Source organism: Bactrocera neohumeralis, chromosome 2, assembly GCF_024586455.1.
Source record: "Bactrocera neohumeralis isolate Rockhampton chromosome 2, APGP_CSIRO_Bneo_wtdbg2-racon-allhic-juicebox.fasta_v2, whole genome shotgun sequence".
Classification (NCBI taxonomy): domain Eukaryota; kingdom Metazoa; phylum Arthropoda; class Insecta; order Diptera; family Tephritidae; genus Bactrocera; species Bactrocera neohumeralis.
The window spans coordinates 24199872-24224709 of NC_065919.1; the positions used below are offsets into that span (position 1 = coordinate 24199872).

A 24838-nucleotide genomic window follows, 5' to 3' on the forward strand; every position below is an offset into this window, starting at 1 on the left:
GCGAGCCATTACATTGCACGCAGCTTCCGAAAGCTTTCTGGGCTATCACAAACAACTTGAATTCTTCTTTCTAAACAAAAGCGCAACATATTTGTGCAGCAAAAATATTTATTTAATTAACTCCATATTCAAATTTTATTTAGAAAGCTGTGAATAACTGGCCACGAACAACAAATTTATGACAAAAGAGGAATGTCAATATGCAAAAACATTTTAGCAGAGCTTTAAGCTTTTTATTTATCACTTAAATTTGCACGCTTCAAATTGAATGGAAAATATGAAGTATCATCAAATTATTTATTAAATTTTGTTTGTTGTTTTGGTTAGACAATTTGGAAAGAAACATGTAGCTTAAATGCCAAAAGAACAACTAACAGCAAAAACAAGTACAAATGAAATTAATTAATTAAAGTTTACAAAATTTGATTAATATTGACACAGTGTTTTAAAATAATACGCACAAGTAAGGAATAGATAAGTTCGGGTGATAACGAATATTTCATACTCTTGCATGTTGCCAGGGTTAAAGCCAGGGAAATACCTTTAGATAAAGAAGGCTTGTTAGCTATATGGGGTCTACAGAGAGTTTTCACACGATTTTATTCATTATTAGCACAAATATGCACCGTTATTAGAAAAACACGCTCTCAACTTTAATAAGATAACACACATATCGGCCTCTAGCTGCGTTATAAAGTCACCTGGAAGTTCGAAAATTTTTTTATAAGGTATATGGGAGCTCAGGGAAGTATTAACTCGACTCAACCCATTTTTGACACGCAGAGTAAGTATTATCAGGTTCTCTCTGAATTTCAATTATATATCTCACACATTGACTTATGTTTTCGGCAAAAGTCAACTATAGGTGATAAGGTCCGCGCATTCCGTACCTAGGAGCTTGAACAGTGTTTGTTGGATTTGGGAAATTTGTGACCATAAGGTGGCATACACTGAAGGCATTATTCGTACAAAGTTTTATCCCATTATATTAATTTCTTCTTGATTTGTACACTCAGCAAGAAAAATTCATATGGAATTTAAAATTTTGTTTTATGGGAAATAGGCGTGGCTGTAGTACGTTGTGACACATAAAAGTCAATTACCGAATTTGATTGAAATCGGTTGAGCCGGCTCCAAGATATGTGATTTCACTCAAAAGCGGTCGATGCCACGCCCATCATCCACTTTTGACTCCATTAAAGCCTTTTCATATCATCTCGAAGGCAAATCGCGCTTTTGGTAGTTTTTAACAGTACCGTTAAAAGCAGTTTTTCGTGAAACTCAATCTAGTCCTCTGCTGAAGTCGGCTTCCGGCGTAGCTCATAAATTTAGGCAATACTTTCGGGGCAGTTTAAAAAAAAATAATTTGCTGGATAATCTTTAATTTATTGATAATATACGAACAATGAATTGAGCACAAAAGCTTTTGAATGAAAGAAAAAAATTTACAGCTTAGAAAATCGAATGTTCGAAATTCGGCGCTTAAAGTCTTAATTTTATAATAATTAAATATTTGGTTAGCTACGCACCCTCATCAAGTACTAATACCAAGAATACATTACTTTCTGTAAATCAGTTGACCTTTATAGTAACCGATATTTTTCAGGTTCAATTTTATTCTACAGCTAGTGATGTATTGTATTATAGTGAAGTTTATAGTACAGATTTAAAGATAAAATATATTTTTTCAGAGCAGAAGGATTCATTCCATTGGAAAAATATTCATACTTTTAGCTATTATTTCGATTTGTGTGATATTGAGTTCGTTCAAGAGTTCGTTAGGTGAGCCCTTAACATCTTAAGTGGATATTCTAATCAGGAGACCAAAACTCCAAGGGCTTTAACAGTATTAAGTTTTAACAGGTATTTTTACTATCCATTTTTATACTCTAAGCAAAGACTGCTGGATAAAAACCGACTACATGATTCCACTTTTCAACCGGCAAAGAAAGTTCAAAGAAAACATAGAAAAAATTGGCTAGCGTAAAGTTATGTTAGTTTCCGCAACACTCTAAACATCAATACAGATGGCTCGAAAATGGACTATGGAATTGGCGCGGGAATACATATACTGTCCAGAATTAGGCATAAGGCAACCTTTTAAGTGTCCGGACCACTGCAGTATATTCTAAACTGAGGTCTTTGCTATGTACATAGGCAAACCAGCAGAAATCAAGGCAGTATCGCATAACGGACAAAAATGTCTTGGAAAGCAGGACGGTAGTGGAGAGTGTCGACAGAACGAAGCTAATTCACCTCAATTGGGTGTCAGGTCACAAGGAGCAGCGAGAGCATTGAGATAATTAACAAGATTACGAATAATGCTGTACGGCTAACAGCCGATAACGTGATTAACATTGGGAAACCCATGCACTGTCTATACGACGATCTCGACAGAAGCATGGTAAGGAATATCAAAACCTGATGGAATGAGCTACTTGGAGTGCAAAACTGCAAAAGTATCTGCAAAACGGTAGATCCGAAACACACAAAATTCCTATTGGCACTCGATAGAACATGATGGTAATACTAACTGGTTATTGCCTGGTGGCGACTGACGCCCGTAGGATGGTGCTATGGTGCTGACAGATCGAGAAGACTGCAGGAAATGTCTAGAGTAGAGCAACAGGGAAACCATGGTGCATCTTTCGTGCACTTGACCCGCATTAGCAAGACTACTCTGTAAGCATCAGAGGTCCCAACACATTGATATGCTAGAGCAGGTATCGACAGTGAGGTCGCAGAGTCTGTTAAATTTGCGTCAAGCGCAGACATCCTAAAGGATGACTACTCCTCTTGACCTTAGCAACTGGACCCTATTAAAATAAACCTAAATTATCAACATGTCGTCTGTCAATATATGCGCGAACTTGCCAGTTTAGTCCAAGTTTTTTAGATATCCATCTGAAATTTTGTATTCGCTCTTTACTACACAAGAAGCTGCTCATTTGTAGGAATCGCCGATATTTGACTATTACAGCATATCTCCTTCCCCTTTAATGGCGTAGACCCCGCTTACGCGGTTATAGCCGAGTTCACAACAGCGCATCAATCGTTTCTTCTTGTAGCATTTTAGCGCCAATTCAGGACACCAAGTGCAGCCAGGTCCTTCTCTACCTGATGTCGCCAACGGAGTGGAGGTCTTCCTCTTCCTCCGGGGGATACTGTGTCGAATACTTACTTCGCTGCACTATGTCAATGTCGTCGGACGGGAATAATGAGTGACTTATAGAGTTTGGTATTTGTTCGACGAGAAAGGACTTTACTTCCTACTCTGTCCGAAGTAGCACCTGTTGGCAAGAGTTATTCTGCGTTGGATTTCGAGACTGCTATTTTTTTAGTGTTAATACTGGTTCTAAGATAAACGAAATTATCTACGATTTCGAAGTTATGACCGTCAAATGCGACGTGGAAGCCTAGTCGCGAGAGCGACGACTGTTTCTTTGATGACAGTAGATATTTCGTCTTGTCCTCGATCACTACCAGACCCATTCCTTAACCAGTCCTGAGAAAGCAGAACTCACGGTGCGGATGTTGAGGCCACTGATATCAATATCAACAGTATAATATAGCATATAGCTGCCATAAAACTGAACGATCGGAATGAAATGCTTTTTATTAGTGGAGATACCTTGGATTATTATCTAAGGAAATATTGCAATCTCTCAATTGTCCATATCGAATTACTACAGCATATAGATTTATACAAACCTTTTCATTTAGCTAGGGTGGAACCGAAGTTAACGGTTTTTCAGGTTTCATTTAGGTTTAAAAAGTATTAGCTCATCAAGAGGAGACTCTCATTGCATTCGCAGTCAATAGCGCTCCTACAACGTACATAACCTTACTTCCGTGTTCTAAGAAATCGATTGATTTCTCGTGGCCATTTTCGTGAGTACGAGCCAACTCTTGTTCTAAATTGTGTGAAATACATGTTATCGAAGCTGTATTATTGACTACAAGATAATGATTTTCATCGGTTATACTTTGAAATTTTTTTTTTCCAAAAGACAACGGCCGTTTAAAGTCACCAGCCAGTGTTCTTAAAATCAAAGCTTTGACATATCAAAAAAACAAAAATTAAAATTTTATGAATTAATGCTTGTAAGCAAGCAAAAAAAATTATGTTTTTCGCCTTATCTCTAATTTACATTCAGAATTTCGGTGGCAGCGCTTACAAATTGTTTCACTTCCGATTTCCCAAAAAAAAAGAAAAAAAAGCAGAAAAATATTTTATGCTAATAAGTCGGTGTGCATAAATAAGCCATTCTGCATAAATTTCGCTGGCCGAAGAGTCAGCAATTCATTTAACCTACTTTGTAGAGCGACCACAGAAAAACGAGAGCATGTAAGCATATACCATATACTTACATATATATGTATATGCACATATGTATGTACATATATACATATATATTTAAATATTCTGCGGAAATCGTTGGTGAACGTGGGCGATTTGCCGAAATTGGACCCTGTTATTTAATTATAAAATTACTTGAAAATATATTTCTAGGTGCTTATATGTGTATGTGTGTGTTGTCTATTTCATACACACACACATGTGGTGCATTTGTGTGCGTAAACAATTAAATCAGCCTAGCTCAAATGAGAAATGTGACCAATATTGTTGAGATTAAATTTTGCAATTTGTCGAAAGGAAGGTCAGCAAGGGCTGCTGGCAGAGGGCGTGCCCCCGGGGGATTGGCAATGGGTTATAATGCCACCGCAATGTTTGACCATAAATATGTGCGCGTGCGAAATGCGAGTATCTATGAGTAATCGGTTTCACCGCCACACTCAACTCACCCCCTCTCCCCTCTTCCCTCTCTTATTTCATCGTTTTCCCCTGAATACACGCTCGTTTTGGCAGTTGAAATAGAGATGCATGCGTTGTGTTTTTCTTGTTGTTTTTGTTGTTGCCGCAAAGCTCACTATTTTCGGTTGGAGTTTTCAATTAAAATGAATCACTGTACATTGCCTGGCGACGGGTGGGGGGCGGAGCATGTGCGGGCTAAGCTTGCAATGTGTGCTTGTGTGTGTGGCTGTGTTAGTTTATGCGCGTGTGGTGGCAACAACGCTGATTGCGGATGCACACAAAGACCCACAGCCATTTATACATAACTGTGCATAGCATAAACCATAGTAAAATAAAGTCATCTATCCGTGTGTTTGTGTGTGTGCGTGTGCATACAATTTAAAGCTGGCGAGGCAAAGTGATTTAAAGACTTGCGGAGTTAATCGACAAGAAAAATTAAAAAACAAAAAAAAATAATAATAAAATGTACTAAATTAAAAATATGGAAAACTACCGTTATTCGGACAAGTTGCAGCAACAATACCATAAAAAAGCAACAAAAAATACAAAATTTCAAAAACTACAATCAAAAAGAGAAATTACAAGAAAAATAATAATAAAAAAGTACCGCTATACTGAAAAGTTGTAACAGCAAAAACTAAAAAAATAGCAGCAGCAACAACAACAACAACAACAACAACAACAACAACGATCTTAAACATCTTTAGTACAATAGACAAATATAAAAAAATTAAAATAATAAAGTACCGTTATACAAACAAGCTGTAACGGCAATAACGTATACAAAGCAACAACAACAACAAAATATAAAACATACAATCACAAAGACGAATCTAAAAAAGAATACATAAATAAATAATACATACAAAAGTGCCGCTATAAAGAAGAGTTTTACCAACAACAACAACAGCTGCATACAAAAACCAACAATTACAACAACAAGAACATCTCAAAAATTTAATAAAATAGACAAGTAAAAAAATTAAATTGCAAATTACCGTTATACAGCTAAACTGTAACAGCAGCAACAAATAAACCAACAACAACAACAACAAAATCTAAAAAAAAACCGAAAAGACAAATTTAAAAATATATATATGTACATATATAAATAAATAATAAAAAACGTACCGCTATGTAGAAGAGTTTTAACGACAACAACAACAACAGCGACACACAAAAACCAACAACAATAGCAACAAAAAAATCTCTAAAATTTAATAAAATAGACAACTTAAAAAAAATTAAATAGAAAAGTACACTAGCTGTAACAACAACAACAAACAAACAAATAACAACAACGAAATCTCAAAAATTAAATTTAAAAATAAAATATTTAAAAATACAAAAAAGTACCGTTATATATACAGCAACAACACACACTAAACTAACAACAACAACAACGGAAACAAACATAGCTGTGTACAACTGTTTGCGTGCAGCGACAAAACCGCTCGTAAAGTAAGATCTAATGCGCTGTCAGGCGACAGCAAGAAATTGCAAAAACAACAAAAAATGAGTTGCGAAAAAAATTCGAAGGAAAAAACGTTAATAAAAAATGAATAATAACAAAACGGATAGTGTCATAAGAGGAAATGCCATAATAACAATATGAATGTGAAAATATGAAGGACAAATACAACAATAACAAGGGCTCAAACACCTAGCAGAAGGCGAAAAGAAAAAAAACACGAGTGCAAATAACAACAACAAGCGGTGACACTAGCATAAACTAACTACAATATGTACAACAATAAAAATCCAGCACGAGCGCAAGTAACAAGCAGCGACAGCAGCTGTGCAGCACTTTGCCAATGCCAGCACTATTTTCGCCACTTCCTCACTGCTACTCTCCCTCTCACTCGCTCGCTCTCTCTGTCAGCTAACCATGTCCGCACACACAACTATCGAGAAAAATAATTGACAGGAAGTGAAAATAATAGAAACGGAAATACACTTTCGGTGTGCTTTTACTTACCTAGCTGCACACAAGCACACGTACACGCACATCCACACATTTCCATGTATCCGCATTAAGGTGCTGGGGTGCTGGTTGCATGATATGCACACACACACACGCAAACAAAAGTAAATTCAGGAGTTCGCAAAAGTGCGTTGGTGACAAAATTTATAAGTTGGACCAAAAGAGATAAGACGTTTGCTTACTTGGTGGAAGAATGAGGATATATAGTTTCAAATAAGCATACTCTTTCAACTTTTTGTTCGCTGAAGTTTTCAGGAAATTTTGCATCTGAACACGTTATAAATTCGACGGTGCTTTCATTGGAATTCATTTTCAAATTGGCGGCTAAGTTGTTATTATAAATCAAAACAAGAAAAGATCTCAACTGAAACTAGAATACCCCTCTAAAGAAGTTTCAATACAAGTACTTGATTTTGATTTAATTTGCATGATAGTGTTATAGTAATCCGATCTGAACAATTGCATCGAATATTATAACATTGCGTTGGGCTATAATCTATGCCAAGTTTCTTGAAAATATCTCACAAAATAAAAAAAGTTTTCCATACAAACACTTTATTCCGATCGTTCAGTTTGTATGACAGCTATATCCTATAGTAGTTCGATCTTAGTGGTTCCAACAAATGAGCAGCTTCTAGAAGAGAAAATAATTAAAGGCGATACCTCAAAAACTGAAAGACTAGTTCGCGCATATACAGGCAGACGAACCCGAGAACGAATATGTTACATCAACGAAGCTCATCACGCTGATGAAAATGTCTCCGACTCTTCTTTCTGGTTATTACAATCTATGTGGCACACTTAATATACTTTATTCAGTGCATAAAAATTTAAATTATGTTCAATATAATAGCTTTATCAGAGTTCTAATATGGAAATCTCCACTTTTAGAGAGTTATATTTAATACTGACCTACAGTTGATCTCAATACTTTGAACACTTCTCCTATTTAATGCTAAGAGTTTCAGCTCAACAGTTATTAATAGCAGACCCCATCTAAGAGCCATTTGTGTAAAGAGCTTCCATCGAACTTTCGCGATTTATGTACTTTCATCAAAAAGCTCAACTTTACTCCAGAAAAGTTGCTTCCACATTAAGAGTTTCAGCTAAACAGCCATTAATAACAGAGCTAACAAACCTTTCCCATCTCAGAGCCATTTATGTAAAGAGCTTTCATTAAGCTTTCTCGATTTCTGAATTTTCATCAAAAAGCTCAACTTTACTCGAGAAAAGTTGCTTCCACAGGTTGATAAATGAATAATACGTACATTATTAAAAAAACAGGTATTATTTTTGCCGAGCTTTCCCTTTCGGGTGCTTGGTTAGCGCTGAAATACAAGCAGCTGCGCAGTTGCAAGATCCTGCTAACTCTAAATCAATCCACAAGGGTTTAGTGATATCTTCACTTGTAGCTTGGTTACGCTTTCTCTAGTTTTACGGGTTTTAACTGAACACTAAATAATATTACTTGTTTTCAATATTAAGTACTTGCTGATATTGCAAGATGAAAGCTAAAATACCATACTACGGATATTACACAAAACAGTCGCCACTGTTATTGCTACCTTTTGATCTTTGTTTGGGGATTAGTATGAGAAATACTGCAGCACCATGGTCTCTTGGTTCTTTTATTATATTACACCGGTATTTCGATAAAACCTGTTGTAGTAACCTTAAAAGGAATTTTCCTTTTTTTGGAGCTACTTTTGTTATTGGACTCGTTTCAGCTTGATGTTAATGAAGAAAGTACCATTTGGTGTTCTCAATGAATTTAGTAATATCCGTTATGCTTTTTGTGGACAACCATTCATTTTGTGCCTGATGGGTTCCATGTATCTTTGTCGTGTTTGTGATAAAGCTGGACATTCACAGAGAAATTGGTTTTTGCTTGCAGCTGCTACAAATATTATTATAAGGGAGGCTCTAGTTTTTGAGCCATAATACATATAAAGCCATCTTTGAATGATGGTTCTCTGCGGGTATGGCTTTGACTCGGGAACTCAAATTATGGAGAAGTCAAGTTGACAGACCTGGGTTGTTCTTGCAGTTGTTGCTGCAGGTGTTGACTGCTCTGGAATTATTGTGAGATGTCGACAAGGCCAGCAATTCCGCCAGGCTGTCCGTGAGTATTTTGGACCCCTTCTAAACATTTTCTCCATTCACGTCTAGAAGGAACACTCAACTGTATCATGGACTTATCTGTAATGAAGTATATCCAAAAAGTTTTTGTATTTGATGGTATGTTAGTCGGCGTCAAATATATCTTGTAAACTCAAACTTTTGTAGAACCCCTTTCCCAGAAGTGATCTAGAATTGATACCCATATACTGAAATTATATAGGGCACACTTCTCCAACCTGCTGAATGGCAGTGAAAACATAACGCCAGGCGAAGGCGAACCCGATTGCTTAATCGATGATGATGGAGTAGACGTTCCATTGCCCGACCATGGAACTTAATGAAGAAGTTCAAATGGCAGTTACCTTTCTGAAGAACAACAAAGCGGCGGGGGCCGATGGGTTGCCGGCTGAGAACGGCGGAATGCATCACCTTCTACCCAGAATATGGTCAGACGAATGAAATTTAAGTGTGGTCTTCCCAATTCAGAAAAAGGGAAAGCCCACAATCAATATGGTGGGTTAAGCCTCATCAACTTGGCATATAAGATTCTATAGAGCGTACCTGTATAGTGTGAAAAATTAAAGCCAACGTCAACAAACTGGTTTGGATCTTATCAGTGTCGCTTTAGGCCTAGAAAATCAACAACTGACCATATAATCATCAATCGACACGCACCAACTCCAACAAAAGGAGCTGCCTATATGTCACTATGTCTGAATTTGGTATCCCTGCAAAACTAATACGTAAATTGATGTTGAGCAACACAACAAGCTCCGTCAGGAAGGATACGAAACGAGGTTTCAGATAAATAATAAGAAAATAAGTCCAGTTGCAGAGCTGAATCGAGCAGGTACCATCTTCTATAAAAGTGTACAGCTGCTGGCGTATGCCGATGATATTGATGGCCTAAACAACAACGCCGTTAGTTCTGCTTTCTCCAGATTGTTTAAGGAAACGAAGCAAATGGGTCTGGTTGTGTACGAGGACAAGACCAAATATCTCCTGTCATCAAATATACAGTCGTCGCACTCGCGACTTGGCTCCCACGTCACTGTTGACTGTCATAACTTCGAAGTTGTAGATAATTTCGTCTATCTTGGAACCAGCATTAACAGTAATAACAATGTCAGACTCAAAATTAGACGCAATCCAGCCCTGAAAGTATTCGACGCAGTACCCGTCAGAGGTTGCAAAGAAAGAGGAAGACCTCTATTCTGTTGGAAAGATCAGGTGGAGAAGGACCAGGCTACAGTTGGTATCTTGAATTGGCGCCAAAATGCGAAAGGAAGAAACGACTGGCGCTCTGTTGTTAACTCGGCTATAACCGCGGAGTTTACGCCAGTAAAGAAGCAGAAGATATAATAGCTTTGCCAAGGACTGAAATAATCTTTGATTTAGGAAGGCTTGTAAAGCATGTTGTTTCGATATTTCTACAGCCTAATGTTTTAGCTATGATGATCGAGCCAAGCCAAAAAAGTTAACGAAACAAACTAAGAATCTCGGCTTATTCCGCCGTTACAAGTACGTTCAAGTTATATGGAAGTGCCCTACCTCGAAAATTACTTTATTAATGCCAATTGGGTGAGTACCATTGCTTTTGTGGCAGCCTGTGAGCACACAATACACAAATGTGTACAAATATATGCAGCTCGTTTGGCATTTCCAACAATTTGTTACACAACCGAAGTACTTGCTTTGCATAACTGAACAAATATGCCGTTATCTTTCGCCACAGTGCGCGCAATAAGTGTGTGCACACACCACGACAACGACGGACCAGCACTTTGAAGGCCATCAAGTCAAAAGTTAGCAACAACATTTTTGGGCGCTTGCAATGCAATTGCAATTCAAATATTTTTGACAACTGTGCACATATTATTTTTGGGGAGCATTTTTAGCGTTTTATTTCCTTATTATAACGGTTATTATTATTATTATTTTTGCATAGGCAAATATTCGCCACTTGACGAGCTGCTGCCTTGAGAGCTTTTGCACTGTTTCAAGTGCGCTGACGACTGCATGCAAATCATGCTCTGTCTGTGTATGTGTGTATGTGAGACTTTACGTGAATTCGTGTTTGCTGGTGCGAGCGTGCGTGTATTTGCAGGCGTGTGTTTGAATTTCTACAAGTATTTACCGTCAAAAAAGTGGGCGGTCGGCGGCAAGCGGGCGCGGAGTTGCCAGCAAGTAACAAATGTAACTAAGTATTTACTTAAAACTTATTTGTGTGTGCGTGTATGTGTGTGTGCCTTTATGCGCATGTGTATGTGTATGTGTAAATATCTATGTATGTGTGTGTTGCGCAGCGGGAAGCGCCGTAGAACTAACTCTCTAAGTATTTTCGTGCAATAAACTGGCGTTTACATACATACTCTTGTGTGTGTGTGTGTGTGTGTGCCATATAACTCGTTACAAATGTTACAAATGCAATTTTCTATGACTGCACGCAGTCTGCGCACAAGTTATCGAGCTGTTCAAGCGCGCGCCACACGAGGCGGCGAGGTGACGAAGCAGCGAAGAGGCAGCCCTGCAAGTCGCACTCAAGCATTGCTGCTGCCGAGACAGCTGAGCCGGAGATTTTGTTGCAGCTTCAGCCTCTTGCTGCCGCCTTGCCGTTGTGGCTGCTCCAGCTGTGGCAGCAACTACCTGCCGCCTAACGACCAGCAACAACAAGAAAGAGCTAGCTTCGTTACCTGGTCTACCTTTGCCTCACTGCTTACATGCGTGTGTGTGTGTGTATTTAGCTGTATCCACTGCTTGGACTTGAATTGCTTCTACTTCTCCTGCTTCTTCTTCTTCTGGCCTTCCTGCGCGCTGCCGCTCGCTGCCTGCATTACGTTGGCTTGCTTTCTTGACGTTAAGTGCATTTCCTACTTTCACAAAGAATTCTCCAGGCGCACTCACACACACACAAACACACAAACATGTCATTTGTAGCGGCGTATGTAATTATATATTTTACGCTTGAATTTTTCTTACCAGAACAGGCACGCACACACACACTCACCACATATAGAAACACTCCTTGAGTTAGTCCGCAGAGCCAAATGTTCACACGCATATACTCGTATAGTAAATTCATACATACATATGTGTGCCAGTGTTTGTATATTTTATCGTACCCAGCGAGTGAAATTATTCGCAATTTTTGAATATTTCGCAGATTTGAATAAATTTTGAGCCTGAAATGGCTGCAATTCTACAAAAGTCTAATAAACTCTAACTGCGAAGCCTTTATTTTATTACTAGTGAATGTAGATAAGGACTATCATTTTTTTAGTTATTTTTTTGGTTTTTTTCGGCTACTTTTTCGGTTATTTTTTTATTTTTTGGTTATTTTTCGGCTACTTTTTCGGTTATTTTTCCGGTTATTTTTTAGTTTTTACCCTATTTTTCCGGTTATTTCTTCGGTTATTTTTTCCGGTTACTTTTTCGGCTACTTTTCCGGTTATTTTTCCGGTTATTTTTTGGATTATTTTTCGGCTACTTTTCCGGTTATTTTTCCGATTAATTTTCGGTTATTTTTCGATTACAATATAGTTATTTCAATAAACCAATTTCGCCTAATTTTTAATATTTTTTATAATTTTAAATAATAGTGTTACTTAAAGTTAAAAAGGGCAGCATCGAAGCCTTTTGACAGTTTCGAAATATATTTTACCAATATCGATAACGAATATATAAATATATTCCAGAGCAAGTAAGCTTATCTCGAAGAAACACGATTTTATTTTTTTATTATATTGAGTAGAAATCATGACGTCAGTATAATTTGTCAATCAATTCTACAAAAATGCCGCAATATATGAGCGCAAAAAGCTGTCTAGAGCTTTGAAAGATGGGTTCCTGAGAAGCTCGGCTCCGAAACAATAATACTAACATTTAATTATACCATATCCTATATCTACCATTTATTTATCGACTTATGAAAGCTACTTTTCTCGAATAGAAGCTGAACTTTTGGATGAAAGTTCATAAATAGAGAAAGCTCAATGACAGCTCTTTATATAAATAGCTTTTATAATAACATTTATTCAAACTCAAACTCATAAAATTTAATAAAAAGAATTGCATAACTAAGGATTTAGTTATGATAAAGAGCTTTTTGAAAAAGAGGGCGTGGCCACGCCGTCTAATGTGTTTAATGTGCGTATCTCTCAAGCAGTTCAAGCCAAAATAACCAAATTCGCTCAGCAGAACTAGAACTCCTACTGATAGTGTGAAAATTACTGAAATCGGTTAATAATCTCTCTCACTCTCCATATAACGGTAATGTTAAAAGCGACTAAAAACGCGATAAATAAATAACCAAAAACTGCAAAGACATTAAGTTTTACCACCGAGATAACATAAGGCAGCATTATAAGAGCCGGCGTCAGAATTGGTCGATAGGCGTGACACCGCCCACTTTTTGGTGAAATCTCATATCTCGGAGCCCGTTAGACTAATTTCGACTAAATTTAGCACGTGTCATTCTTCTCATATTCCTATTTCACAATTTAAAAAATCAATTTAATTTCGAAGAGCGGAAGCAGCTGTTAGATGATCCATAAAATTATGCAGTTTTCTTAGACCTCTTCGTATATCAAGCAGGGAGTGCTAAGGGATTCGAGGCTAAATTTTAATTGGTTTTTATCTCCTTAATAAATGTATATAAAAACTTTGCTAAGCGTAACTATCTGAGACCATTTGGTTAAAATGTTCTCTTAATTACTGTTATTTGTCCGCGATGTACTCCTAAACTACTGAACCGATTTTAGTCAAGTTTAGCACACTGTGTCCAGTTCGGACCAACTTAGAAGATAGGATAGTAAAAATAATTCGAAAATAAAAAATACAGTGAAAGCTCTATTATTAAGCGAACAACTCTATTAACTTCACAGAAAAAACCTTTTCGCCTTTATTCGTAAATTTTACTGTATTGAATAGTTTATTATATGAATAATAGTATAAAATGTATACCACAGCAACGCGTGGCCGGATCCACTAGTATTATATATATTTAGTATAGGTATATGCTAGGCTTCAGCTCAGTTTTAACTCAGACTTTCATTTGCATTCGAAACGCTCTTCTTCTTCTTTACTGGCGTAGACAGCGCTTACGCGGTTATAAAGCATAGAGTCATGTGTAGAATTTCACGCAAGTGAGGAAAGTTCTCTGAGCGCCATTCACTTGGGAGTGGCCAGAAACAATTCTTTCACATATGGCTCAAGCAGCTCACGACTTTCGGTCTTAGACTACGTATCCTCTGGGTTGCCAAAAATATCCGATTGAAGGCGAGCTAAAATGAGAAGGCGAAACATCCGCAACAAAGAGTTAGGCGCTGCGTTCGAGACCCGATATGAAAAAAGCACTACCGATGAAAAAAAGAAAACAGCCTCGGATGAGAGACACCCGTTTTAAAGACTCGAAACTCTTACTCTGTCACATTTTAATTTCAACCAAGTCTGGAGCTCTTTTCATCTAACGTTATACATACATATTGAGCTTCTTCTTTTGATTGTAATCATTTTCCGTTATATCTAATGCGTCCACAGGAGTTGTTTCTGAACGGCTGAGCGATTTTAGGAGAACCATTTGTTATGAAAAATATAAATAGTGAGAGGTTTGTCATTAGTTGTCAAGAGCCAATCTTATCCTTTTAGTATTAGTTGGTAGACACCAAAAGATTAAAACAATGCATTTTACAATTTTGGAATAAGAGTAAAGGCTCTTAATTTACGCGGTAGTACGAATGTTTGGCATATTTTCTTCAAAAGTCCTTCGAAGAATAGTCAGAAGTCGCTGAAAATATACCTAAGAAACGGGTTATAAAAATATGTTGAGCTTAAGATCCAGTTAGGCATTTTTAATAAGGATTATTGGGTATACTTATAACATAAACCTAAAATTCAGTATTACATTAGATTTCAAACTTATGTTTGATATATTTGCTTTATATATAGATCTATGGGAGCTAATGGTAGTCGGGTACGAAATAGAGTATTTCTGAAAAAGTAAATAATACGTATAAGATTAGATTAACTGTGATAGTTAGAATTTAGGTTCGCCACGTTTTAAGAGGCTATATTCAGTTAGAATTTTCAAGAAAATCGATTTTTTAATTTTATTTTCTTAATGTACATATATATTAGTTATACACACAAAAAATTTCACATCGTTCCGGTGAATATTTTCTAAGTTACACGCAAATTCGAAAAGGGTTTCAGAGTGTTTGGAACTGCTAAACGCGTTTAGCCGTTTAGTCTGAAATTTTAACATGAGCTTCTTAAATATATTTTTTAGGAATCAATCGAAGATTTTTTCTCACCGATAAACTTTTTTTATAAACAATTTGAGGCCGAAATTTTTGGTCAAAAATCTTTCAACATTACTTTAACGAAATCTACTTGGTTTTTTAATTTCAGAGAATCCAGTTCAGAGATATAGTGGTCACCGCAAAACGTCTTTTTTGAGAGCAGTTTTCGGACATCAGCTGTAGTTTCTTTCCAAATAAATATTTTTATATACTTATTAATAATAAGTCTTAAAATACAGTTAAAAGATACCATAATATGTGTAAGAATTTTTGGATCAATAAATTTAAAATTTTTCTCTGGTAAAATTCTGCAAAATTCGCTTTTTTCGGACTTCTTACTACATACATATATAGTATATAACGCCTTAACCAATTAAAGCAAAAAAAGTTCCTGTGAAATTCAAGACCAAAAATGTCATAGTTCAGCATTTCCAGACTAAGACGCTCTTTCAATGCAGAACTTTCATTCTTTGGTAATTTTCTTAAAATTTATTTTAGACAAACTAGAAGATTTTGCCGTGAGCCTCAAGCAAGCTTTATTGATTCCAGAGACTATAAAAATTTTTGATCATCGACCTATTTAGGTCTCCAATTTCTGGTCAATAAATAGGTGAAATTGTTTGCATTTCATTAAAATGTCTATTATAAAACCATATCAATTCGACGCTAATTTAGATTTAAAGTAATTAGATCTTCAGCCGTTTTTCTGCATTCAACGTTTTCCAGACCAATCGTTTTGGCACTTTACCGAAAGTTTCTAATTCTCAGGTTTTGATATAATGTTTTAGCACCATTTATAGTATATTTTTTATGTAAGTACATAAAATGGTTCTTGTTATTTTTGTTGTCAAAAAACGCTTTAATTAATTTCAAAAATCATTTTTGTCATATTTTGATAAAAATCCCAGTCCCTTCCGATTGGGTGGGAACGATAAAGCGGTGTAGTGTACTAGTATGTCAACAATTATATTGAGGTAGAAACAGTTGCGAAGTTACTATAGACCTGTCAATAGATCTTAGACGCAATAGAACCACTTTCTGAACCGAGTAAGGGGGTTTTTAGTAAGGATAAAGGAAGTTCAATAGTGAGTTCTAAATGCTTAGGAGCAAACTCTAGTGCTGGACAATCAAAACTGATCTTGATCTTGACTGATTGAGGAAGCTGAAAATTCCTTCATACTCAGCTCTACTCTTCAAGGAAGCTGAAAATTCCCTGATATGCGACGACAAGTTATGCTAAAACCCCATAGATCAGAACACCCTTTTCCGTTATGACGTGCACTAACTGATCACTCAGAACTTTTGTGCAACACAAATGAGTCTTGATTGCGGAATCTCTAGCAGGACAGCATATTTGGCATGATGTGTGCGTGTTTGGCTATAAGCATATGTTTGTATGTATAAACAGCTATATAAATGTTGATTTACGAGTATGTGGCATATGCATGTGGGGTGTATATGTGTGTGGGTTTGCTTTTGGTAGCTCAGCGCACTCACCATTAAACTCATTCATTTACACTTGAAGTTTTTAATTACCGTCGCTATGATGTACGAGCCGTGTGGGATTGATGCTGCTACCGGGCTTCATGGCAAGCGTGCTGTTTGTTGACGATGTTTTTGTTGTTGTTTCAAATGTTTTTTGTGTTGTTGTTGTTGTTGTTGCTGCTTTCACTTTGTTATTATTTGCTTTTTGAGAGTTACTGCTCACTGTTTTTGTTATTATTTTTGTTGTTTTTTCATATTAATTTTTCGTTATTGTTGTTAATTTTTTTTGTTGTTCTTGCAGTTGATATTTTAGACGTGCTACTACGACCACCGAGTTTCTTGAGATGCCACCGTTGACGCTTCAGCAGCTGCTGCACACACTCACACACCCTTACTTATGTTGTTGTTTATTCATATATATGTGTGTGTTTGTGTGACTGTCTGCCGACTCATTCACCGTTTGGCACGCGCTCACCGCACTCACACGCTTACGTATGCACTTACTCGTATGTGGCAGCTTCTTCGTCGCTTGCCGCTTGTCGCTTGCTTTGGCTGCCGCGGTAGGCGGTTGTTTAACGCTCGTTTTCCGCCTGCATGCGCCAACAACAAGCGCCACAAATACACAATTCTATATTCACGTGCACTCAAGTGCTTGTTATTTTATTTTATGTGGTTCGGTGGGTGGTTGACGGTGTGTGTGTGTGTGTGTTGGTGAGTTTGCACTTGTGAAATTTCACTTTCAGTTGGCGCATTACGCGAACACACACATACATACGTACAGACAAAGTTTTCCTTTGCGTTTCTCGCTTTGCAGCACTATTGTTTTTTTTTGTTGTTGTTGGTCGTTAATTTCGTTGCTTTTGATTTTTGATTTGCGTTTTTCAGTCGTTTCGGCTTTTTGCTTTCGCTTTCGCTTTAGTTGCTCTTCGCTGTCGTTTATGCACTTGTGTTAATTACATTAATTCCTTTTTCTGGTTTGTTGGCAACACTGTCATTCGAAAGTTTGCCTACATGAAGTAATTACAAAAGCTGTTGTTGTAGCTAATAAAATAATATTACTCACTTTGCAAGTTGTATGCAGAAAAAAAAAATTTTTAAGGTTGGTGAAAAATGCTAAGAATTTTTATTATATATATATTAGGGTGGGTCATAATAACCGATTTTTTTCGCTCAGTTCACTGAAAATTTGGCTCAGCAGTAAATTTGCTACAAAACTATGAGTTTTTTGATTTATAATAATTATTTTATGTATGGATATATATATATATATATATATGTATACTCTCGCAACTTGCAAGAATCAAGGCCAGGGAAATACCTTACGTTGTAAACCGTGAACCAAAGGATCGATATTCAAGCAATTTTGTATACATATACATATACTACATATAACTCATACACTGACCGACATATTTGACATAAGGCCTGTTCGAAAAACGAAAATCATTACACAAATATAGTATAAGGGAGTTGGGGGTAGTATCGAAATGATTTTATCTATTTTGGCCACACCTTTAACATGCCAAATACTAATAAAATATTCCTTGGGATTCAATTATATGGAGTAAAGTTACCCTGATATTATATGTGACCTGGTCTACGGAAAGGGTGCTTAGGTGTCAAAAAATCAATTTTCACTTTTTAGTTGATTCGGATGGAAGATGATTTTTAACAGCTGTTTCCCAGAAAACTAGTTTTCGCACGTTAGCTCCCTTTTCGTAGACCAGGTCACATATATTACTTATATGGCAGCTAGGTCAAGTTTTCGCCCATTATATTGATTGCTTCCTGATTTGTAAACCACAAAATGAAAGAATCAAAAGGAATTTACAATGGATTATATGAGATGTAGACATGGTTGTAGTGCGATTTCGCCCATTTTCGCACTATAAAATAATTTATATGAATGACGTAAAATATATAATGTCATATATCGAATTGAAATCGGTCTCGATTTATATGATTTCACCTAAAACTGGGCGCTGTCACGCACATCGTTTCTAACCCGGCTCCTATTAAGCCCCTCATACCAACTCGAGTATACAATTTTATGTCTCTGGCGTATTTGGTTATTGACTTATCACACTTTTCATAGTTTTCAACAGCACCGTTATATGGAGAGTGCGCTGGCATATGGTCCGCTTTCATTCGTTTTCACACTGTCGGTTGGAGTTCACATAGGATTTATCTTGAGCGAATGTGGCTGTTTTGGCTTGAGCGGCTTGAGATGTACGTACATTAAACCTATTAGAAGGCAGGCCATGCCCACTTTTAAAAAAGTTTTGAACCACAGCTACCCCTTGCCACTGCGAGCCTTTGTGCCAAATAACACTTCTATATCTTAATTTAGTTATGCTTTTCTTTAATGAAGTTTATGGGAGTGGCAGTGGTACGATTACTCCCATCAACGAACTTCGCATTGCTTTTTTGCCGAGGAACATGTGCATTAAGTTTCATCACGAAATCTTTAATTCTTAAGTACAGCTTGCACGGATGGACCGACATTTTGCCTTAACGGACTCAAATTTTACCCATTAATATCTTTTTCGAGAAAATAGTAATAAACCTTTTCTGAAGAGCATTCAATTTCTTACAAAATGTACAAAAAGAAATATTCTTTCAATTAGTTGAAAGCTAGTTACGAATAAATATATATAAATAAACACAAAAATAGAAAACAGTAAGACATAGGAACTTTCCGTTACAATCAAGAGCTCATAGTTGGAAAGGCTTTCTTAGAGTTGACTACCAATCAATTTTTCAGAGTACTAAGCGAAAGAAAATATGGTACTTGAGAGTAGTCAGGCAAGTATTAGAGACATGGCAAGAGAGCTCGACATCTCTCGCGAGTCCGTTGGAACGATTTTGCTGTACATTTTGGGTATGAAACGCATTCTTGCTCGACTCGTCCCGATAAAGCTGATTTTTTTTCAAAAAGAGTACGATTGTGACCGAATTTAAAGCCAAAAACGCAATGAATACCATTGACCAACCACCGTATTCACCAGATTTGACTTCGTGTTATATTTTCTTGTTCCGCAAACCGTGGAACTCGTTTTCAGTCGATCGAAGAGATAAAACAAAATTCACTGAACTGAAGGCTTTCCAAAAAGTTTGAGAACTGAACAAGTAACAGTTGGGCGATAGGTGTGGCACCGTCCACTTTTAGATAAAATCATATATCTCGGGACACGCTTCACCGATTTTAATCTAATTTGGTACGTGGCATACCCTTCACATTCTTATATTACAGTGTAAAAATGAGCGAAAGCGGACTACAACCACGTCTACTTCTCATATAGCGGACTTCCATTTAATTCATTTACTTTACTGAACATAAATCAATAAAACAAATTTAATCAGCAAATAAATTTGCACGAATAATACCTCTAAAGTATGCCACTTTACGCGGAAAATTGTTAAAATCCAACCAAAACTGTTCAAACCCCTACGAATGTGGACCCCAGTATCTGTAGTTGACTTTTGACCGAAATATAGGTCAATGTGTGGGATATGAAATTGAAGTTCAGACAGAATCCTCTCCTGACAATAGTAATTCTGTGTATCAAAAACAAGGTCACTACTTCCCTGAGCCCCCATATACCTAATATAAAGATTTTCGAACTTCCGGATGACTTCATAATGCATATATATATTGGCAAACTCAATGAAAATGAGAGAGCTCGTTTTACTCATAACAGTGCATGTTTGTGCATAAAATGGATAAAATAGGAGGAAAACTTGATCTAGCCCCTATATAACTAACTTCAGGATTTTCGAATATCCGGCTGATTTTATTCCATATGATTGGTGATGGTACCTTAATGAACCTCAGAGAACATTTTGTTATGGCAAAAATTTGCATTGAAAAAAATAGATAAAATCAGGTCGACATGTACAAGGAGCGTTCCAAAGTAAACAGGACTTAAAAAAAAAACAGAACAAATCGTTTTTACGGCAAAATCAAATTATTTTATTCCAAACAGTCCGCTTTTGCTTCAATACAGCTTTTTGCACGGTCCAAAAGGATATCGAACAAGTGTTTTAGCTCGTTGGCCGGTATGGCCGCCAGTATGCCAGTGCAAGCATTTTGAATGGCCTCTACGTCTGCATAACGCTTTCCTTTCATGGGAAAATGCATTTTTCCGAAAAGGAAGAAGTCGCACGGTGCCATATCAGGTGAATACGGGGAGTGGTTAATGGTTAAAATGTGATTTTTGGTCAAATAATCGGTCACAAGCGTTGATCGATGAGACGGCGTTTTTGCTCGTCAGTTAATTTGTGCGGAACAAACCGTGCACACACCTTTCGTAAGCCCAAATGTTCGGTCAAAATGCGACAAATCGATGTTTTTGATATGTTCAATTCCATTTCGATGAATTTCAATGATGATTTCGGCTGATTTTTGATGAATTCACGCACAGTTTCGATGGAATTTCCGGTGATCACGGATTTTGATTGGCCCACATGTTGATCGTCATTTATGTCCTCACGACCACTTTGAAAACGTTGAAACCACTCGTGCACTCTGCTACGGGATAGGCAATCATCGCCATAAACTTGTTTCATCAATTGAAACGTTTCGGTAAACGTTTTACCAATTTTTAAACAAAATTTAATGTTGGCTCTTTGTTCGAAGCTCATTTTCGCACCGATAACACAAACATACTGACACTTAAAACGCAATAACTTCACTTCCAATCAATGAAATGTCATGAAATTCTCACTGGACAATCAATAGAGATAGCTTATTCAAACGCACCGGTCTACATATAGATGGCGCTATATTCAAAAAGTCCTGTTTACTTTGGAAAGTACCTTGTATATATAAAACTGCTTAAGCTCCGATCCTCTGGTTGTCGATTTGCACCTTAATGCATTACCCTGGCTTTGATTCTTGCACCCGAACTTAGCGCTTCCTTACTTGTTTTTGTAATTATTTCGCTTAATTATTGAAAATTCAAAATAAAATATGTGGCAACTTTCGTTTTTAAAAACATTCCCCTGAACTATGAATTCAAGCGTTTTTTAAATTTCTATATTTCCGTTTCTTTTAACTTTCAGCAAGCCGGCTATTATGTTAAACTCTTGTTCGCTGATTGAGCTGCCACACTCATATTATATTTTAATTTTTGATCTTTTAAGTTTTAGAAATATTTTATAAAGTAGTGCACAATTGCACTAAATATTATCAGTGTACTTAATTAATATATGTATAAAAATTTTTGAGGGTGGCAACCTTGTTTTGAATATGTTTTTTTCGAGTTTTTAAGCCATTAAAGCCCTGTACATTATATACATTCTTAAATTTTGAGAGATATAATAAGGTGGCAACACCAAAAATCACAATTTTGTTGCCATACTAATTTAAGCAGCTGATCTTTGAAATACTTTTGTCTTTTTTTGATGTTTTATATACAAGAATATGTTTGTAAAATAATTACGGGTGGCAACCTTGTTTTAAGAGTAAAATCTATTTTTCGAGTTTTAGAATTTCTAAAATTGTACACATTTTATTTTATACATTTTTAAATTTTAAGAGAAAAAATAAGGTGGCAACACCAAAAATAATCATTTTGTAGGCACACCAAAAGCGGAACTTTGATAAACTTTTGTAATTTTTTAATATTTTCATAGTTTTATAATTAAATATAAGTGGCAACATTTGCCTATATACAATACTTGTATGTACATATGTTTTCGAACCAGAATGTTTTGACTTTAACCCAAAAGTGATTAAATTTAAGCACTTTAAATTATTTAACGAAATATTTTCACTTTTCACTTTTTAATTCTTTATTCAATTTCCTGGTCTTCACTGTTCATGTTTCATTCATTCCACTCTTTCATTCACGCTGCTGCTCTTAGTATTTTTATTGTATTTTTTTCTATTTCCTTTTCGCTTGCGTTTCGTTTAAAACCGCATTTACTTGTGCCGCATCTTTAATGCCGCGCTTTAACACAAACAACTGTAACATTCGCCGTGGCGGCTGCAACTGATGGCCGAGTTGGCGGTTTTGCCCGAAGAAGGCAGCAGCGTTGCACCAACAAGCAATCAGCCATCGGCGCTCCAACGCCCCGACGTTGGGTCAAAAGAGTTGTGTTGGCTTTGAGTTACAGCAACAACACGCTGGCTGCTGCGAGCAGAATAAAAGCAATGTAAACACACTCGCGCACGCACACAAACACGCAACGAAGAATGTTGCAGCAGCAGTAAAGGCATGTTGTGTGCAACGAAGTAGCGTTTCAGGCGCGCGAGCTGGCGTATCCCTTTTGAGCAGAGTCGTCGAGGACTGCGCCTGCAACGCCAGCAACTTTTTTTCAACTCCGCACAAACAATAACAATCGGATCGAGTTGGTGAACGACAAAGCAGACAAGAGCGCAATAACAACCACAACAATGTAAAGGGCAACAACAACAACAATAAAAATGTATGCCCAAACAAATTACCCAAGGTAGTCACGATTGCGAAATGTAAGCGTGCTGAAAAAAGTGTTCACGTCCGCGTACGCGCCTGAAATGCCGCAATGCAATGCTGATGACGGCGGCGCCACGCTACACACATGCGCCATGTACAACCGTACAAAGCACAAATGTATTTTGCGCGCGCGTCTTTGTGCGCGCTCAATAAGCCACGTTTGCCGGTTTGCGCGGTGGCAAATCAAGACAAGCGACTAGACGCGGCTGATAGTTAAGCGAAAGAATCATAGTTGTTGCTGTTTTTGTTGCTGCTGATGCTACGTGCGCGCAATTGTTGCCAACAACAAAAGTCACAGCAACAACGACAAACGCAAGTTGCAAATTGCTCCGAAATCAATTGGTAGGTGGAAGAAGGTGAGGCGGTCTATTTGCTAGTCAAGCCGCCAGACAAGTCAACGGCGCGCAAATAAAATGCACAGCAATGCCGATGCGGCGGTGAGCATTTTTACAACAATGCACGAATTGCGGGTATGGCGCGAGCCACAGAAAGGAAGCACAAAACATCCAAAACAATGTTGGCGAAAATAAATATAAAGAAGAGCGACGTGAAAATGGTGGCGCAAAGGCCTACGCGGCGGGTTCAAAGCGCAAACGCGGCACTTGGCGTTCGCGGCCACGCGGATCGTTAATGTGCAAATATTTGGTAGCAGAGCGCAGTTTTTCAAAACAATAGCTAGCGCGCGGCATCGCTATTTGTACAAAACCAACAACTTCAAATGGAATTGCATACAAATTTTTAAATTTTAAACTACCACATCTTCTGCGCCGCGTCGCGTGCCTCGCTTCGCAAGATAGTAAGCGTCCAACGCGTTTTCCGGTTCATATCGGCAAGCACATACACATACAGACAGACTGCAATCGCAAAAAAATTGCACGTTCAAATGATAAACGAAATGCCTGACAGCGATAGGGGCAGCGAAGCGCACGGCTTCAACCATCCAATGAACGAGCAAACCGCGTGTGCGGCCAAAGCGCGCACTGCAACGCGGCTAACAGCTCCAATACACACACGCGCGCCATATTTGCATTGCACAAAAACTGTCAAATACAATTTGTTGCACTAACACATACACACACACACGCATATACACGAAGTAAAGTAATTCCATCGTTCTGCTGTCGTTATTAGATTTTACTCACACTCGTCAGTAGACGACACACTCGCTTCGCTTTTACCGCACGCGTTCGTTCGTAAATTTGCGAAGCGCCTTTCAAGCGTTTGCGACGCGCATTTTTATACTTCCACTACACACTGGATACTAAGCGACCACCAAGCGTGCTGCGAACCGATTGCGTGGACTCACTCTCAATAACTGATTTGCTGAGCTCACTGCAGCAGGCGGCAGGCTGTTGTTTGGCTACGAACGCGCTACGAAGCTGGCAGTCACACGACTGGCACAACAGCGCTTCGGCTAAAGCAGCAGCCGAGCTATGGATTGGAGATGCTGCGAAAGATGTGAGAGCGCTGGTGGGAGATAAAGGATGCTGTGTTGCGCTCTTGCTCTCTGCTTTGTTAGTGTGATTGTTGTTGTGTTATTTAGTATGTTGTTGTTAGTCATTGGAGGTAAACGAAGTTGGGTGCTTATAATTTGCTTTTGGTCGCATTGTTGTTAATTTTTTGTGTGTTTATTTTACGAACGTTGCGTATACGC

At 37.5% G+C, this 24838-nt stretch overlaps 1 protein-coding gene across 6 annotated transcripts in view; it reads right to left on the bottom strand.

The window, feature by feature from the left end:
* LOC126751095 (lachesin) overlaps positions 1-24482 on the bottom strand; it is a 180192-nt gene extending 155710 nt beyond the window's left edge. For 2 of the 6 annotated variants that reach the window (XM_050461054.1, XM_050461049.1), the window contains exons 1-2: positions 24327-24482; positions 16718-17712 (exon numbers count right to left, since the gene is read on the bottom strand). The gene's annotated coding sequence lies outside the window, so the exon portion shown is untranslated. Of the gene's footprint in view, positions 1-16717; positions 17747-24326 lie in introns of all 6 variants that reach the window. The other 4 variants (XM_050461052.1, XM_050461051.1, XM_050461050.1 and 1 more) reach the window with 4 other exon arrangements.
* Positions 24483-24838: the final 356 nt, after the last annotated feature.